This window comes from Typopeltis vanoorti, chromosome 2 (assembly GCF_054136105.1).
Source record: "Typopeltis vanoorti isolate ZY-2024b chromosome 2, IOZ_Tvanoo_1.0, whole genome shotgun sequence".
Taxonomy (NCBI): Eukaryota; Metazoa; Arthropoda; class Arachnida; order Uropygi; family Thelyphonidae; genus Typopeltis; species Typopeltis vanoorti.
In genome coordinates this window covers 95,674,365-95,691,876 of record NC_143550.1, presented here as the reverse complement: position 1 = coordinate 95,691,876, position 17,512 = coordinate 95,674,365, and the positions used below count along the sequence as shown (strand labels likewise).

The window sequence follows — 17,512 nt, the reverse complement described above, 5'->3', positions numbered from 1 at the left end:
AATTTAAATGAAATAAAAACAGCACACAAAGCAAATTAAACAATTTAATGCTTCTAATACTTCATCTGTCACAGAGACATCTTCAGGGGATGCAATATAATGTGTAAACACAGGCAAAGTAGTGAACTAAAGTCCTTGCCTGTATTTTGTTTCCTCATATTTGGGAAGTTTAACTAACACATCCAAGAGTAGATGCAGATTCTAGAGAAAGCTTCTCATATTTGAACTTCTGTGCTGAAACTTTTTTTTTCTTCACTTCATTCTGGTTCAAAGTGTTGTTGTGTCAAAGGCATGGTCTGCTACACCAAACTGTTCTTTACTATGAACAGTTCAGTGTAATGAATAGTTAGGCATAGCATTACCTAGGTGTAACACATTATATATTTATTTTTTATGTTTTTTTTATATTTCAAGTGGTTGGTCTTCCATGAGCACTATTCCATGATCTTCCATGGAATAGTGCTCATATTAGGAATATCAAACTTATGTGAAAATTTGAAATCGATGCAAAATTTCTGCCTCAGTATCTAAAGCATCATCCTCAGTACACTGACAATGGAACAAAATAAAATGGAATAAGAGAATTATTTTAAAAAGTGCCACTACAGTGTAACTAAGATAGCAGATTGTTAGCAAATTACTAATTAAAAAAGCATAAAAATAAAAATGAGGAATTTACGAAGATTGATATAATAATATTTCCCTTATATACAGATAACTAAAGGCCATCAGATCTGTTTAAATTTGAGCACTGTAGTGAGGTCTCAGAGCTCTCTTAGTAAAATTGTTCTACAAGGAATCTACTTTTATGTGAAAGCTTGGTTTTCTTCCAAAGTATTCTACATTTAGCCAAGAGGGCATTTTCAGCTAGGCTAGATTCATCCAGTTCATGACTAGATGTAAAATTTATGTTCTTATTTAATTGTAGCAGTGCATTTTAAAATAATTCTGTTATTGTATTTTATTTTGTGCTTCCTGGCAATGTATTGAGGACGACTTAGACACTAAAGTCAAAATTTTACATCGATTGAAACAATGTAAGTTTGAGTCTAATTTCTACAAACATGATGGTTTACGTACCTATTTTAAACCAGCGATCACATTACGTGTACAGAGGATCAAGTATTAGTATCAGAAATGTGGGCATACACAGTTAAGTTCAGCTGTGAGAGAAAGATGCCTTATTGGAATAGAAACTGATGGTTTCAAAAAGGCTAATGAAGCAGCCGCCAGTCAGTTTGTCTCAGCCATGACTTTGCTATTGCATCTCTATAGGTACAATCATTAGACCTGATGATTAGACCTGTTCATGTAGGGCATCTGCATCTTGGCTAAAGATACTGCTAACATCAGGCTCAATACTGCTAAAATTCCTTACACAAGCTTTGTTCCCAAAAAAGTAATTTCCCCTTTTAGCTCTGTTCTCTCAGGAATCCACAGAAAATCAAAAATACAGTCATCAGAATAGCATACAAGGTAATGCTACTGTGGTTCTCAACTCTAGTGAATACAATTGTAAAATGGATGTTACACTGATGTCTACTTATATTTCTTTAAATTACGATTTCCCATATCCCAGATTACAACAATAAAAGAATTATAGAAAGTTTATTTCACTTAGTTATAATAACCAAATGAAAAACCTTTCCACAACTATCTTGAATCCAGAAATTAATAATAAGGTGATACACCTTTTCACTACTTGTATAAAGGAAATATATTATTTCTGCATTACTTCAACCTTGGTATCCCTTCTGGGTCTGGCTCCCACTAATGGGACTTCAATAAAGGTCAAAACCAGTCTGGGTAGTGGTCTTTTCCATAATGCATAGAATTTACATGTCTAAAAGGATGTGTGCTATACATTATGAGATACTAAGGCAATGGATGCGAAGTCATTAGCTTCTATATATGAGTTACCCAGTCATGAAGTTACTTCAGGTATAAACTTTGTTTGCTTAACACTTGGATAAAAGATTAAACAATAATATACTTTCATGGTAAGTTTAATTTAAATAAAAGAATTACTAAAAAAAAATGAAGGGAGGGCTTTTTTATTTCTCATTCTTGGCCTCCTGAAATTACCAAAAACTGAAACCTTTGAGTTCCTATCCACCTCAGATATAAACCAAATAATCCTCTCAGATTGACAGTAGATGCTAATGATTCCCCCTCCGCCCCCCCCCTTTTTTTAACAGATATCCAAAATCTCTTACTCCCCTCACAGGTCACACCTCTTTTTACATTAAAAATTCCATGTATTTTAAAGTGCATCAGAAATTGAATTTTAAATTATTCTAATAGTATAGTCAAGCTTTAACGTTGTTTCTCTCTTCCCACATGTTTAAAAAATGCGTTTTCCCCTGACATTGCAAAATACACAAAAGAAACAGCAATGGGTACTCCCACTTACCAATTTATACAGAGAGAATTTTGAAAAGACGGCTCCTGATATATCCAAACTTAAACCTTCTAAGAGGCTATAATAATTGTGAGTTCTCAATCTGACCTAATGGCATACACATATTGATCTCACCTCAACATCCAAGAATTTGTTTTATCGTGGAAAAAGAGTAACAATGTTCTAGCTTTTCTAGATATACTTGATCATATGTTCAAAAAGGTAATCTCAATACAGTATACGGAAAAATTACTCACAACAGCAGATTTGCAAGCTTTCTCATCCTCCCCTGCCCCTCCTGCAGCAGTACAGCATTCTTAAAACCCTTACATAATATAGCTGATCTCATGTAGAGGTAGCAGTCCCCCCCCCCCCCGAAATGGTTTACCATCCCACGTACAGGCAAATCGGGACACATGCAATTTACAGACAAAAAATACTGTTGGTGGTGGTGTGGTAGTTGTGTGTAGTAGGAGAATTAAGTAGTACAGGTGGCAGAAGATATGTGTACCAGGGTGGAGTAGAGTGCCCTCCTATGATGAGGCCTTGGACTCCTAAGAGGTGTCACATAATAAAACAACAACAACAGTCAATTTGTTTAAATAAGGAATTTCTCACAAGGATGAAAATAACTATATATGCCTCTTCTTCTCATTTCACTCAAACAAAATTAACAAAATACTTGCTCTACATACATATTATACAACACACTCATAGGTTTAATGGAATGACAACAGATAGAGAAATAATTACCCGCAATTCCAATATTTTGTCTATCACAGAGACATCTTATGGATACAATATAAAAACTGTAATAACACACACATAAAAACACAAAACAATAAGCGGAAGATGTTAGACTAGAATTCTAAATTCCTAAGAAAAATTTAGGATTCTAGTCTAAATAACAGCCTTGGCTGTTAGGCTGAAGGCCTAAGAATTAATGTTTTTTTCTTTCTTTTAAGGTTACATGGTGATCAGCATTCATAATGATATGAATTTATGAACACAAAATGCACGCGTTAAAATGATTATTTTACGTATTATTAATAAAATAACAATTGATGTTTCGACCCCTGTATCGAGGTCATTATCAGAAAAATACACATGTATATGAAAACAAGCTACATGCTCTTGCACTCTACAAAGGTAAATTGAATCTATGCTATTAATTGATCTTTTACTCAGCCTGACCTCTAATGGTAAAAAAAAAAACTGCTAAAGTACTCCCATAACTAAGCTTTTCTTCAGGTCTTGTACAGTTCAGTTGCTATACTAAGATTTTCTTCTAGACTTGTACAGTTCAGGTTGCTATTGAATGTTAAAAAAAAAAGAAAAGAAAAAAGTTCACCAAGTCTTCTTGTATTGAGATTTTTCTTTGGCTTGTTCTGGTTGCTATAATGGTTGCAAATGGGTCCTCCACATTCTTGGAGTGGTTAGACCATCATTTTTGTTCAGATTAGGATTGTGTTTGAGCATTTCACATGCTTCTTTAAATTTCCTCACAAGCCAGGTTTTGGTGCGGTTTAGGGACTTGGTACCTTTCCAATCAATTCTGTGGTATGTCTGAAAGGCCGATTTTTCCAAAATGGAAGTATTTAATGCATTGTTTGTGTTCGTCCTTCCTAACTGGGATAGTTCGCCCTGTTTCTCCTATGTATGGTAGGTTATATGTGCATTGTATTTTGGAAACCCTGCATGGACTAGGATCTTTGGAAGAACTGAGTAGGTGTCTTAATTTTGTCAGGGGTTTAAAGGTGGTTTTGATGTTGTATTTGTGTTGTGTCTATTTTTTCCGAAATGCCTCTAACACAAGGAATTGCAATGGCATTCTTGAAATCTTTTTTGTTTTTAGTGGTGTCTCTGTGGAGGACCTTGTGAATAGTTTTTTTTACTGTATCCATTTTTTATAAATTATTATTATTATTGTTCCGGGAAACTCCAAGGAGTCGACAGACTCATCGAGGGAGGCCCTAACATCATGTCAAGAACAACTATTCAACATTCACACAGTATCTATCATACCTTGCCTTGAACTCATTCACGGTCGTAGCACCCACAACAGACTCTGGAAGCTTATTCCACTCATTCACCACTCTCCAAGTAAAAAACCTAGCTCTGACACCCTTGTCAACCACGCTCTTGCCCAGCTTCCATGCATGGCCCTAGTCCTCCCACCACCAGTCACATTTTCAAAAATATCTTCTGGATCAATCTTATAAAAACCCTTCAGTAATTTGAATGTCTCGATCATATCACCCCTCCTTCACCTATCGTCCAATTTCTGCAAACCACAAATCTTCAACCTATTGTCATAAGGTTCATTCCACAGACCTGCTATCATCTTGGTCACTCATCTCTGGACCCTCTCCACTTCCTCCCCATCATGAAGAAACCCTGGTGCCCATAACTGGGCACAGAAGTCCAGATGGGGTCTTATCAAGGCTCAATACAGAGGAACAACAACTTGTTTGTCTCTGCATGTTAAAGTATTTTTCAGAAGCCAAGTGATTTGGTGAGCTGTTTTAGTCACTTTTGCAATGTTCCCCCTAAACTTCAACTCCCTATCCACCAACACTCCCAAATCCCTGGCCTCATCAATCTCCTGGAGTACGGTTCCACCAATGCGATATACTGCTGCTATTCTTTTCACCCCAAAGTGCATAACCTTACACTTTGCCACATTAAATTGACATCCATTTTTCCTAGCCCAGTCCTCCAAACTATCCAAATCATCCTGTAAAATTTTGACATCCTGTGCACTCACAATTGCTCTACCCAACTTTGCATCATCAGCAAACAAGTGAACACTTCCTCTCAAATCCTTTCCAATATCATTGATGAACAAATTGAAAAGCAGTGGTCCAAGAACAGAGCCCTGCGGCACTCCACTAGTCACAAGACGTCTTTTAGACTCCACTCCTGAAAAAACCACTCTCTGGTATCTCTCCTTCAACCACCCTCCTATCCATCTCACCAACCCTATATCTATCACCATCTGCTCCAGTTTACTGATTAGGGTTCCATGTGGTATCCTATCAAAGGCCTTGGCAAGGTCCAGTAGTATCACTGTAAACCCATTACCCCTATCCAGTTCAGCCGTCACTGTGTTATAAAACGTGAGCAAGTTACTGAGTCATGATCTACCCTTCACAAAACCATGTTGTCCCCCATACAATATCCCATTTTCATCTATCCAATCCTGTATTCTTTTCTTGACTAATTTCTCTAAGACCTCGACAATGATTCCTGATATGCTAATCGGTCGGTAATTTACAACAGCAGTCTTGGAACCACCTTTATGCAGCGGAACTATTTTCCCCTCTTTCCACCCGCTCGGGACTAACCCAGACCCGAGACTCAAATTAAACAAAATGGTCAAGGGTACTGACAATTCTTTAGCTGCTTCTCGTACAACACGAGCTGGTATACCATCCAATCCCACAGATGTATTGACATTGAGGTTATGCAATAGACTTCTCACCTCCACTTCATTCACCACAATTCCCGTATAATCTACTGGTTTATTTGTTTCTGCAATGTCACCACCTGGATGATATATTCTTGCAAAGTGCTCACTCAGTAACTCAACTATCTCAACTGATTCAGTTACCTCCCTACCATCGGCATTCTTTAAAATCATTCTGCCATGTACATTTTTCCTTTTACTTGCTACATATCTAAAAAACTGTTTAGGATTCTCTTTAGCCTGCATGGCCAATGTTCTTTCATAATCCTTTTTTGCTTTTCTTACCACACTCGTCACCCTTCTGGCCTGCGCTTTATACCGTTCATGTGCCTGCCGGTCACCTTTCTCCTTAAATTCCCTCCATAGTTGTTTCTTTTTTTGCAGCTCAAGCTTAATGGTGTTATTCATCCATTTAACCCCTACTTGATTTATTATTCGGACTCTAGGTATACAGTCAGCCATTGCTTCATGCAAACACTTCTTAACTACCTCCCATGCACTATCAACTTCTAGTCCTTGCAGTTGTACATGCCATGGCACTGAACCAATCAAACTCCTAAGCTTGCCATACTTTCCAGCCCAATAATTCCACATGTACCCTGTCTTAATTGAAAATTCTACACCTTTAGCCACTTCCCAAGTTAAGACCCTATGATCACTCTCACCGATTGGTGGCAATGTGGTCATATTTGTTACAGCCAAATCCTCAGATGTAATTACTAGGTCAAGCACTCTCTGACCCCTAGTATTTTCCATTACATGCTGTCGCAGATAGTTATCCCTTAATAACCGCATAAAATCCAATTCCTTCCTCCCGTGTGTCCTCTCCTCACTCCAATCAATGCGACCATAGTTGAAATCTCCCATAATAATCACCCTCCTTCCACTCATTTCTTCTATTTGCTTGTGCATACTGTCACCACTATCTTTTCCATCACCTGGTCTATAGCAGCACCCAATTGTATATTTAGTTCTGCTAGCCACAATCTCACACCAAATGGCCTCAAATGTGCTCTTTTCTCTATACTGCAATTCAGCTTCTATTCTCCTTGGCTGTAGCTCATCAGCTATCATCAACAATACTCCTCCCCCATTTTATTCTCTCTGTCATTCCTGAACACACTATACCCATCACATTCAATCCCACTAGCTATATCATCTACAGTCAGCCATGTTTCACTAATACCAAAAACCTGTGGTCAGGAAGTGCCAACCATGGCCAAAAACTCTTCCTTCTTGTTCCTAATACTCCTAGTATTAGTGTACATGAATTTAAGACCCCCATTATCCCCAATCCTACCTTGATGCCTTATATTAACTATCCCACTCTGATTTGTTGTCCTTATTTGCTCTGGCATATTATATTCATTCTTACATTCAACTGCCTCCCTAAGGACTGTATATCTACCCCCCCCCCCTTAACAAATCTACTTTCCCTGAATTTGCACATCCACTACATTCAGCAACACTTTCTCAAGTCTTCTTACACCATAACCATTCAAATGCAAGCCATCCATCTTATGTATCAATCAATCATGTATCCATCTTATGCATCCATCAAATGTATGGTTGATGATCTCATATTCCTGTTTTAGAGCTTGTTCATTTGAACAAATAGTTTCAGATCTGTGTTTAAGGGTGCTTATGACACCTAGTTTTTGTGTTGGGTGGTGGTAAGAATTTTTGTGTATGTACTGGCCTGTGTGTGTGTGGATTTGCAGTAGACTGAGAAGGAGAGACAGCCTGAGGGAAGACGCGTGACAAGTGTGTCTGGAAAGGAAGAGAGTTGTTTTTTTCTATTTCAATGGTGAATTGGATTCATTTGTGTTGTAAATAATTAGTGCTTTGTGGTCATGGGGCCAAATGGCAAAAATATCATCAACATATCTGAGCCAAATTTTGGGCTTGAGGCATGCTGACTCTAGAGCTCGCTGCTCAAAGTCTTCTATTGTTTTATAGTATATCAAACAAGGAGTTATGCAAGGATGCCCACTCTTCCCATGCCTTTTTAATATTTTCATCCAAGAACTTATAAAGGAGTAAAAGTCAATGGAAGACCAATCACATATATATGCAGATGATATAGTAATTATAACAGATAACAAATCAAATCTCCAATACCAGCTAGTAAAATTACAAGAAACCTGCAGAAATTATAAATTCAAGTAAAACAAAGATAATGAAAACTGTTATACAAGTAATACAATCGGGAAATTGCAGAACAAATTTATGGTTTTAATTACCTAGGAGCACACCTGACTTCAAATTTAAATGAAATAGCAATAATAAAACACAGACTCTCCATAGCTTGGTCAATGATGAATAAGTTTAACAAAATTTGGAAAAACGACAACATTCCTACAATTCTAAAAATAAAATTATATAAAAGTATAATATTACTAAAGTATTAGTAGTATTATACAGGGTGTTCGGGATAAATTTGACATATTTATAATTAATTATATTTTTCCGTAAGTTACATGTATTAACACACACTTCTCTTCATTTAAAAGTTTGGACCCTTCTTCATTCATATACAAGATGTCAGAAAGGATGGATAGCTGGAACCCACCTGAATCATGGAAGAGAATAACTTGTATCATGATGATTCGTGCCCGCCATCAAAATAAGGATATTACGACTGCTGCCCAATGCTCCCTGAATACAGTAAAAACAATCAGGCATGAACTAGAGACTTGCAATGGTGACTACGAGGATGTAGCAAGAAGAAAGATCCCTAGCAGACGATCTGATTGCGTTCGTACAGCAGAATTCCTCGCAAATCTGCAGGAACAGGTGTTGAAGAACCCTGGCATTGGAATTCGGGCTTTGTTCGTGGAGTTGCTAACTGTAGTCAAGCCCTGGATAACAAGGGTAGCCAATGGTAGGCCGTATGTATGGCAGCAGGATTCGGCCCCTTGCCACACCTCTGGGAAAAGTCAAAAATGGTTGTCTGAAAATTTCTACGACTTCACCAGTCCAAATGTTTGGCCTCCAAACTCCCCAGACCTTAACCCCATGGATTATTTTGTATGGGGCACAGTTGAAAAAGACACCAATCGCACTTCCAGTAATACAAAAGCCCAGTTAATGGATAAAATTAAAACAGTTTTTGCGGCCCTTCCCAGGGAGACTGTAGCATCAGCTTGTTCGAGGTTCCGAAGCAGAATTGAAGCTGTGATCGATGCTAATGGTGGTTATTTTGAGTAAATCTTGTTGATAGTATTGTAATTAACTCTGCCTGTAATGTTTTTTTGTCAATTCATTAAATTTAATAGATACAAAGAAGATTTTCTTTTTCCTTACGAAACTGTCAAATTTATCCCGAACACCCTGTACTTTTATTATACTGCCCCAATACTAGTATTAAAGTATTGGGGCAGAAACTTGAACCTAAAAAAAAAAAAAAAAGCAGAGAGAGAGAGAGAGATTAAGCTATTGGCTTTTGATATGAAATGCTTCAGGAAAATAAACAGCTCAATGGATAGAACACAGACTAATGAACAGGTGCTGCAAGTTTTGAATATCCCTAATTCAACAATTCTAAAGAATCAACTCCATTGATTTAGCCACATTGTGTGAATGGAACCAGACAGATTTCCTCATCTGGTATTTGAGGGCACTATGGAGGTTACAAGACACCGGGGAAGACCAAAATTAACACGCCATACAATCCTTAGAACTGCATTGGCTTTTCAAAGCTGCTGGCATATAAAAGAGCTTGCTTTGGACAGAGAAAGGTGAAAGGCTCATAAACATAAGAGACTCAAACCCATCTTGATGACAGAAGAGAAGAGATGATGAGGACTGTGATTGCAAATGAATTAATATGCAAGTTGTAGATCTAGGGACTGAATTTCATTGATGAATAGACAGACATATATATAAGGCACATGGAATACATCTGAATGAACTGGGAATTAGGTATATGAAGAAATCTTTATTTAGTGAAAGCATGAAATTGCAAAGTGAGTGAAACTTGTGCTATTAAGAAGCATGTGTGCACCCATGAAGAAGTGGGTGCAAGAATGACCAAAAATGCAGAATCTAATCTCTTAGTAACTAATTTGCATGGGGCAGTCAACACAGTGTAAAAGTAGATTACGGATCTAATGGGATACAGCAGTTGAAGTACAGTTGAAGTTCTCCATTTGACCATGTAGCTTTGAGGCTCTTAATAACAAGAACTCCAGGATCCAGTTCACCTTGAGAAAGGATTAAAAAAAAAAAAAAAAAAAGTCTCCCCTTCCTAGACACCTTGATTATGCATCATCCTGATGAATTCCTGGTATTTTAAGTATACCAACAAAGAAAGGCAGGCAGAGGTACCAACAGTCATCTCCTGCCTCCAAACATTAAGATAATCAAAATCTTATATAATAGGACAAAACTGATTAGCTCTAATGATAATTCCTCTCACCACTGAACGTGAACACATTCACAACACTTTCTTAGCCAATGGCTATAATCCCCACCAAATCAAAAAAATATTAAAATCCCCAAAAGACACTCCTTGTCATAATGGCCAAAAAGGCAGGAAAATCAACATCAGAATTGCCAGACACAAAGACTACATCTGCTTCCACCACTATAGCCACCAAGGGCTTGCTGACCATGCCTTGGACACCCACAATAAAGATATGATGGAAAAAGGCCACCTTACTCCATAGGAGCAATTTAAATTTGTGTCAGCAGCCAGATCAGTTTGAAAGCACCAGTTATCATCTGATTACTGAAGTTAAGCAAACCCGAGCCCAGTTAGTACTTAGGAGGGTACCCTCTTGGGAATCCTAGTGCTGCTGGCATTAATTATTGCCAGTCTGGTTGGCCAAGTGGTAAGCATATCTGCTCTACAGCCAAAAGGCTGTGGATTCAAATTCTGCCGTGGGCATGGATGTTTATGATTGTATGTGAAAATACTACTGGTGGTAGTGGGAAGTAGATGAGGCGGTTCGTTGTAGTTGGTGGATTGTCTGTGGTGGAGATGGAGAGTTGTAGAGTGGGTGTCCTCCCTCGATAAGTCCTTGGACTTCTTGGAGGTGTCATGTAATAATAATAACAAATAGGAAAGACTTTTCCAGGAATCTGCCTCAGCCTTAAGGAACTACCCAAACCTCAACAAATTTGCTTATAATGGCACTGCCTCAACAAGAAGAACTTCAAGCTCAACAGCTATTCCAGTCCACTAGGGTGCACTATTTAGGACATTTACTTTTTTGGGTGCTTAAGGGTCAAAGCTAGATAAATGAGAGACTTCTACATTTTTAAAAGGTATGCAGAGAACTGACCAGGCCTTCTGACCTGATATCAAATCCTCATCTTCTCGTGGTGCATCCTGTCAAGTATATACCTGGATAGTGAATGACTGAGGATGAGTTGGCAATTTGGGATTTACCAACCAAATTTTACTCTTACTGGCTTAAACCATAATGCAAAATGATTGGTCAGCATGACAGAATTTCATGCCAACTGAGGTGTTGCCTGATTAATGTGATATTGAACCAGATATCAAAATTGGAGAAGTTAATCTCAACTCTTAACTTTATGCAGAGTTCATGACTGAATAAATCCAGAACAAGTCTGCAAGATTTCCTGACTAAACTGATATAAATTTTCATATCAAATTTCATACAAATTTGGTATGAAAATCAACAATAATAAAACAAAGAAATTGAAAATAAGACGAAACACTGAAAACATCAACTCCATCCTGAATGAAGAACCAACAGAACAAGTAAAACTTTTCAGATATTTAACCAGAATTTTTAGTGAAGATGGCAAACTAAGTATGGAAAAAATAAACAGAATTTTCAAAGTTGATATGGTAGGAAGTTAAATAAATGAAGTTATATGGAATAAGAGAGAAATTAGCCAAAACACTCAACTAGCTGTATACAAGACAGAGTTCAAACCAGTTTAAACTGATGGATCTGAGAGCTGGGTTAGAAATGAAACACCTGATCAAGCCTGAAGATTAGGAAAGAGTAGGAGCATGAACAGATAGCATCAATGACAGTATCATATTAAAAATAAGGATATTAAGAAAGAACTTAAAGTTGGTAGCATTCAGGAACATGTTAGCAGATCTAATCTCAAACGGCATAAGAGAGGGAAAGTTATAAAAAGAGGTGTTTTTATAACTTTAAGTTATAAATACCCAAAGGAGACAAAAATATAAGATATGATAATACTGATTAGTGTCTTGGGAGATAACATAATAATCTGGAAGAAAACTGTTGATAGGAAGCCAGTAATGATGTAACTTTCTTGTGTAGTACTATCATAATAGTACCACATAATAGTGTGGTACTATTATGATAACAACAGGCCTGGTTGGCCGAGTGGCTAGAATATCTGCTCTCCACCCAAAAGGATGCGGGGTTCAAATCCCACTGTGGACATGGAGATTTGTGATTGTCTGTGAAAATACTAGTGGTGGTGGTGGGCAGTAGACGGCATCGGTGTAGATCAGCGGTGGCGAACCTATGGCACGCTCGAGAATTTTGCTGGCACGTCAACGATTTACATATATCCTTTCATATGCTTATAAATTATTCACCTTTTTTTTAATTGTTACAATACGTACAAGTTAAATTTTGTTTTACAGGAGAGAGCAACTATGAAGACATGAATTTGATTGTATTAACAAAGTATTAACAAAAGGTCATACGACCCAAAGACAAATGGAACCGACAATTTTTGAGTTGAAATGCTAATTCACTTCAACCGAATTCCATAACATCTGCAACTGTCATAACAACATTCACTATATATTTCTTAGTTTTAAGACATTCATGACGGGGTGTCGTTCATCGACACCCCATCGATAAATGATACAAAAAGTTTCAACCCTTGGTTGATTTTTATTGCTGTTTGAGCTGGGACGGGAACTCGCACAAGCATTATATGGCATGTCTCAATTCATGGTAGAATTTTATTTGAAGTTAGCCTTCGTGATCTGTCATAATGACATCGAGAATTTCAAATGCAATCAAACAAACACTTATTTCATGTAATTGAAAAACTGGACACTAGTTTTATTTAGATACTGTGTTTCTGGTGCAACATATGGTTTTGCTTGCCTATACAGCATAGTTTCTGTGAGAGGGGGTACATGTGATTCATTAGTTAGCACAGTTTTTATTCCGGCTGTCTCTAATTGCACTATTTGTTGAGAAATATATTACACAGACTGCAAAAGCCTCTGTACCTTATTCGGGGATACAATAAAACTATTGTTTTTCTTGCATCTACAGTATATAATGGCTGTTGGGGGAGGGCGTGTTGTTTTTTTGTGTGGGAGGTATATATGCAAAACCTTTTAATGCCTTTTTCGTAAAGTGAAATCAGGGGTGCCAGTTATACGCGAGGGTAAGTTATATTCGATAGTAAGCGTTCACCGACAAGTCTTCCCCTGCTCCGATTACTTCTATGGTGAGTTACAATGCATAAATATTTTTCTCACTACCATTTTTTTTTTTTTTTTTTAAACCAACATCATTAAAATCAATTTAATAATCAACTGAATAATATTATAAATTTTTGGTGATCAGAATGGGGTATGTCAATGAAAGTTACCAGAAGTTAATTTAATGATGTTGGCCTGAGGAAACTACAATATTGTTGCATTAGTCCTGTGATTGATTACTAATTTAAATGCGTACTTTTATATTTCTCAATATGCTGCACCGTATACATTAAGTGTATTAATATTCTTTATGATTATGCTATAATTAATTATTAATACTTATTTACTAAAATAAATAGCCAAAAGGCTTCACATCGGCAAAACAAAATTATATAAATTAAGTGGATATTAAATCCAACATTATCTCAAAGCCGATGACAGAAATTATAGACGTTTCATGCGAAATCTGACCAGAGATCTTACGGGAAAACACTCGCCACCATGCTACGAGTTGCCCCAGCGGCTAGAGCAACTGGTAGTATGGCGGCGAGTGTATTCATTCCCATAAGTTCGCTGGTCAAATTTCCCACGAAAATTCTATAGTTACTGTAGTCGACTTTGAAATAATGTTGGAATTAATATCCACTTAATTTATATAATATTAATACTTATGTTAGTTTAATGTATGAACTTTAAAAAAATGGGAATGATATTAACGAGTAAGTTTGTTGGGACTGAGCTCTCTAATACAGTAAGAATAAATAAAAATACAGTCTTATAGAAAAAGAATTGAGAACAACTGATCCTTAGGATTCCCTGACTATTCCCTTTTCTAATCGCACGTGCGTTCATTATGCATTTCGCACCATGCATCCGCCAGTAGGCAGAAATAAGCAGCGGTAAGTGCATTATTGTTGCATATGTGCACTGTTTTGTTTATGCTACTGTAAATGGTAATTATGAAGATAATTTAATTTAAGCATATAATAAAATGTTGAATTTTTTGAAACTATAATAAAAAATGCATTTGATTTAAGTTTTGAATTATTTTGCTACAGTTCTATTGAACATGGCTGGCAAAAATAAAAAGCGAAAATTATCACAGTCAAGCAGCAGAGAGTTCCAAAGCTGGTGGACTGAAGAGTATGACATGATTAATAAAGACAATAAAGCAATATGCGTTTTATGTTCCGAGACAGCTGTGTGCAGAATGTCGTCAGTAAAACTGCATTATGAGAAAAACCATAAATCGCTCCTTGAGAAAAGCAAGGACGAACAGAAAGAATTTATTGCTCAGGCAATTAAAAATAGAAATATCAGTCAACAACCCTAATGAAATTTATCGGCAGTCGTTCAAATATAACTGCTGCTAGTTTTTTTTGCCTCAAATGTAATTGCCAAACACGGGAAACCTTTTAGTGATGGAGAATAGATAAAAGAAGCATGGTATGAATGCGCACCAGTTCTCTTTGAAGATTTTGAAAACAAGAAAAAAATTATTCAAAGAATAAAAGATACGTGTTTGGCTAGAAACACGGTGAAAGATAAAATCATAGAAATGGCTAAAAATATAACTCAGCAGCAAACAACAGGTATAAAATCTTCTGGTTAAATTTCTCTTTGTCCTGATGAGAGTATTGACATAACTGGATCTGCTCTTTTGACAATTTTTATTTGTTATTGTGTTGGGAATAACATCAAAGAAGAATTGATAAGTTTAACATCATTAGCAGCAACAACAACAAAAGGAATAGATATTTGCAAAGCAGTTGTAAATGCACTTGCTGAAAGAGATATAGATCCCTCCAAAATTGTATCAGTAACTACTGATTGTGCTCACAGTATGACTGGAGAGGAAAATGGGTTCGTCAGTTTATTTACCAAACATATTGGACTTTCAGTTTTGGGTTTTCATAAAACATCAGCAGGTTTTATGCGCAAAGGCTAGTTTCAAGCCATTGGAATATATTATGAGCATTATAACAAAAATGGTCAATTTTATATCAGCATGCGCTTTAAATAAACGAAAATTTATAGAATTATTAAGTGAGGTAAACTCAGTGTACAATGGTTTACTTATGAACAACAAAGTCCGATGGTTAAGTCGTGGGAAAGTTCTTCAAAGATTTGTTGAGTGTTTAGATGAGGTCAGACTTTTTTTTTAGATAATGAAAAAATCATTGAGAAAAATACAATAAATTAATGAAGGCTAAATGGCTTTCGAAATTAATGTTTTTTACTGATTTTTGTTTACATTTAAATGAATTTAATGTTAAACTGCAAACTATTAACAAGACAATTATTATCATGTTTGATTTAATCAAAGTATTCGAAGCTAAATTACTAATTTTTAATCGTGACGTTATTTCCGATATTTTCCAAATACAAAAAAAATTCTTTGCAGATCTAGAATCCCATGAAAAAAACAGATGAAGTTAAATTGACAAAAGAGTTTTCTACAGTTATTCAGTCGATAATCAACGAATTTTCTTCAAGATTTACGCAGTTCAGGCAATTTGCAGAGACATCAAAATTTATTTTGCATCCGGACACAACATCAACAGATAAACTCAATTTGGAGATTCTCGAGTGGCTGAATTTGGAAGATATAGAAATGCAACTAATCGATCTTCAATCTAGTTCTACATGGAAACAAAAGTTTGTCTATTTGAGAAATGACTTGGAAATAATGGAAAAGAATCGATTATTGGGAAAAATTAAAAAGAATGTTGAAGAGAAAATATTGAGAACTTGGAATGCCATTCCTGAAACCTTTTGTTGTTTAAGAAAAACTAGCGACGGCTATATTATCAATTTACTCCTCTACATATGCTTGCTAGTCATTATTTTTCGAAATTAATTTTATAAAAAAGTTTAAGGAATAGAATGACTGCTGAATCTAGTTCCACGTGTGTATCACTAAAAGTGCCAAAATATGAACCTGATATAAAGCATTTGGCATCTAATGTACAACAGCAAAAATCTCATTAATAAATTGATATATTGATATTAATTTAAATACGACAATGTGTATGTCAAATTATGAGTTTATATTTAGACTTGTCTCAATAAAATTCTAGAATTAATTTTGTATTAATTAATGTTAATTAATCAGTGTTGTATTAATTAGTTGCTGACATGCTGGCATGTCACCAACTTGATTTGTAAACTTTTGGCACGCGGACATAAAAAGGTTCACCACCACTGGTGTAGATGATGATGTTGATGGAAGTGGCAGTTCGCTCTAGTTAGTGGATTGAGTAGTGGAGACAGTGTAGAATAGGTGTCCTCCCTTGATAAGTCTTTGAACTCCATGGATTGCTACGTAATTTTTTTTTTTTAAATGTCAAATAATACTTTGTAATCTATCTAATAAATTACATATATATACATACAATTTAATTATACATAGAATTTATGTAATACATATAAGACACATATTTATATCATCATCATCATCATCATCAAATAACTGCCATGTACCCACAAGGGGAGTACAGAATATGATAGTACTACATGAAAAATTTACATCATTACTAACTTCCTATCTACAATTTTCCTCCAAATCAGTCTGTTACTTGTCAAGACTCCAACATTATCAAATCTTATATTTCTATCGTCTAAGGCACTTTGAACCGTATCAATCCATCTATATCTTGGTCTTTCTCTGGGTCGTTTTGTTGCCAACCTGGAAGAGAACATTTGTTTTGCTAATCTTTCTTCGCCCATTCTGTTTAAGTGACCATACCACCTGAGATTAGCTCTGCTAACACATTCCTGGATGCTGACAATGTCAAATTCTTTCCTAATATCCTTGTTTTTAATATGATATTGCCATCTGTTCACGCCTCTAATCTTTCTTAGGACTCTCATATCTGCGGTCTCTTTGGTCAAGTGTTTTAATTCTGACCCAGCTCTCAGATCCATAAGTTAAAACTGGTTTGAACACTGTCTTGTATACAGCTAATTTAGCGTTCTGACTAATTTCTCTCTCATTCCAAATGAATTTATTCAATTGACTTCCCACCATACCAGCTTTGTTGATTCTATTGTCTATTTCCATATTTAATTTACCATCTTCACTAAAAATCGTGCCTAAGTAGCTGAAATGTTGAACTTGTTCCACAGGTTCTCCATTCACAATGCAGGTGACATTTTCAACGATTCTGCCTATTTTCATTGTCTTTGTCTTTCTATTGCTGACCTTCATACCATATCTATTACAACAGTTATT

At 36.1% G+C, this 17,512-nt stretch overlaps 1 protein-coding gene and 1 pseudogene across 1 annotated transcript in view; one reads left to right on the top strand and one right to left on the bottom strand.

Annotated features, from left to right (window-relative positions):
- LOC150109271 (uncharacterized) overlaps window positions 1-17,512 on the bottom strand; it is a 226,877-nt gene that overhangs the window by 89,129 nt on the left and 120,236 nt on the right. The gene's annotated exons all lie outside the window — the stretch shown is intronic.
- On the top strand, window positions 10,558-10,675 carry LOC150109272 (5S ribosomal RNA; annotated as a pseudogene).